Here is a 3,469-nt window from a genome sequence, read left to right on the forward strand (position 1 = left end):
ATGTTGATTTTAGAGCAAAAGCTCCCATACTAACACTACTAACCCGATTGGGTTTTCTTGTTAGATTTGTACACCTTTTGAGAGAAGAAAACAGTTGCTCGGCTTTCTTGTGAAGATCACTAGCAACATTTAAACTTTTCTTAAAATACATACACGTATGTTGAAAATGATTACGAGAATCACAAAACATACATATACCAACATCTTTAAACTCATCTGAGAGATCTGAGTCGCATCAGGTTTCACAAAGCCTAAACCTCGCTTATCTCCTGACTTTCGACAATTCTTCATGTTAGAGCACTGCTCGGTCGAACTCACAAGCGCTATCTCAAGCTTGTTGTCAAGTTTAGTTGCCAAAAGTATAAGTCTTGATTTCTAATATACTTATACCTATGTATCAGATTAGTATAGAATGTGTAGTTGAGCATTAGACTTCACGATGTTCATCGATTGAAGACGAAGAACTACTAAGGGGAGCTTGTGGAACTTCATCAGCAAAAGTGTTAGAGCATTGCTCGGTCGAACTCGCATGCGTTGCTATCTCAAGCATGTTTGTCAATGTTAGTGATCAAAATTATAAGTCTTGATTTCTAGTCTACTATAGCTAGGTCTCGGACTAGGATAGAAAGTGTATTTGAGCTTAAGAACTCCATCGCAATCATCATACAAGACGAAGGACTACTCAAGGAACCGGTGGATCTTCATCGACTAAAAGGTATGTAGAGACTTGAACTTATCTATCACTCAAAAGTCTATTTATCTCCTATCTTGAGACAAAAGTCGTTTTGCTATATAGATTTAGATTATACACATTTGCTATTTTGAGCCGAGCTTATCTCGCCTATCTATTTCTCAAAATATGTGTTGGTAAGCTTTCGCTTTAACCAAGTTTATCTTTACCTAGTGACGAAAGTCATGACAAGTTTCAATCACTTTGAAAATCGCTTACTTTGACGAAAAATAGTTTGTGAATAACAACTATAGAATATCAACGTCCTCTAAGAATGTTTCAATGATTGAAATGAGAGTTTAGATTATATAACAATCGGAGGATATAAGAATTATTGTGGAAACACATATATGTATAAGTCCTTATTCCTTGAACCGAAGTTTGTGAACTTTGTTGATCAAGAGAACCGGCATAGTGGCGTGAGCCAAGTCCGCGAACAGGAGGAAGTTCTCGTCCCGAGAAATTCTGCTGGAGTTTGTGAACTCCGTCCGGGAACTTAAGTCCGCGAACCCAGTACGCGAACTTGAGTAGGTTATATCTAAAAACGATGTTTGTGAACTTGTTCTTATATAAACTAAGGAATGCAAATTGCAAACTGTGGCTATATAGTTCATGAACCGATTCGAGTGAATCAAATCGTTTTTGCTTCATTGTGTCTTGTGTAGTTACATAAGATTTCCTTGCAATTGAACAACTCTCTAACTAGTTTATTTGAGTCACTTGAACTAGTTATGGTGAAGAAGAATATGGTTGATATGAAAGTGATCATATGGCTAACCATTTGGTTGAATATTGTTGAACCAGCAAATGTACAAGTTTGGGTACGGTTACACAAGCCTAGAAACGTGCATTTCATTTGTGTGTAACAAGCTAGTTTTCGATCTAACGGTTAAAAGATACTCCCTCCATCCCTAATTAGATGACCTATACCATAAATAAGTGGATTGATAGATTAGTATTATTATAAGAAATATGTAAAATTTGATAGCCATATTTATATTCATTAGATAGGTGTTTTAAAATGCTTTCCGATGATACAAAGTTTACGAAAATCCGTTCTATAGTTTGAGAGATAAATCATTTCTAAATTTACTAATATATTTTAACTAGGTCATCTAATTAGGGACGGAGGTAGTATTAACTTGAATCTAATCAGGTTTTCATCTAACGATGAATATTGAGTGCTTTGTTACCAAGCTAACATTGATTGCAAACCCTGATTTATTTGACAGACTATATAAGGGAGAACTATAACAACTGGGAAACCTAATCCCCACACCTTTTGTGTGATACTAGTTGTGCTAAGCTAGAGTCGATTCTCCTTTAACCTTTGGTTTCTTCTTCTAAACCAGGTTAACGACTTAAAGACTTTATTGGGATTATGAAGCCAGACCGATACTACTTTCTTGTAGTTGTGTGATCTGATCTTGCTGTTTCTATCGTACGAGTACAATTGTAATAATTGGCTTGAGATTGATATCTCCGATAGGAAAGATATAAAAGAAATCACAAACACTTCGTCTCATCGTTTGTGATTCCGCAATATCTTTTTTCGCTGCGTCGATTAAGATTATTGTGAGGTGATTGATAATACTAGGCCGTTCTTCGGAAATATAAGTCCGGTTTATCAATTGGTTCTTGTTCACCTTGATTTATCAAAAGACGGAACAAAACTCGTAGGTTTATTCGTGGGAGACTGATTTATCTATTATTATATACTTTTCTGTGTGATACAAATTTGTTTATTAAAGTCTTCGACTTTGGGTCGTAGCAACTCTTAGTTTTGGGTGAGATCAGCTAAGGGAATCAAGTACGTAGCATCCTACTGTGATCAGAGACGTAGGATCATAACTGTACCTTGAATCAGTGTGAATTTGATTGGGGTTCAACTACAGTCCAGATCGAAGTTAATTTGGAGTAGGCTAGTGTCTGTAGCGGCTTAATACAGTGTGTGTTCAATCTGGACTAGGTCCCGAGGTTTTTCTGCATTTGCGGTTTCCTCGTTAACAAAATTCTAGTTTTGTGTTATTTATTTTCCGCATTATATTTTGTTATATAATTGAAATATCACAGGTTATGTGTTATTCAATCTATTAGAATATCCGACCTTTTGGTTGTTGATTTAAATTGATTGACACTTGGATATTGGTCTTTGGTACCATCCAAGTTATTTCTCTAGTATTTGATAAAGACTCGAGATTTCTATTTGCTTGAGTATATATCAAATCGAGAGATTGAGATATAAACTCTTTGATATATTTGTTAACTAGATTGAGTCTGACTGTCTAGTTGATTCTCTAAAAAGTATATTGGAGTTTGTCCATACAGATTGCTAAGCGAAATATTGGGTGTGGTTGTTGTACCCCCACTTTTTCAAAAAGGTATGTGGAGACTTAAACTCATCTATTACTCAGAAGTCTATTTCCATTCTATCTCCTATTGAGACAAAAGTCGTATAGCTATATAGACTTTACATTATACACATTTGATATTTCGAGCTGAGTTTAACTCGCTTACATATTTTTCGAAATATGTGTTGGTAAGCTTTTTCTTTAACCAATTTCATCTTTATTCTTGACGAAAGTCAAAAGATGATCATGTGAAAGTCGCCTAGTAACATCTTACGTGATTTGTGTGAGACAATCATTTAATGTAGACTCGGAATGTTTCGTATTGATTTATTGATCACTTGAAAATTTCTTTGAAACTAATAGTTTGTATGAGACAGTTATTCCCGTC

This window comes from Papaver somniferum, chromosome 1, assembly GCF_003573695.1.
Source record: "Papaver somniferum cultivar HN1 chromosome 1, ASM357369v1, whole genome shotgun sequence".
In the NCBI taxonomy this organism is placed as follows: Eukaryota; Viridiplantae; Streptophyta; class Magnoliopsida; order Ranunculales; family Papaveraceae; genus Papaver; species Papaver somniferum.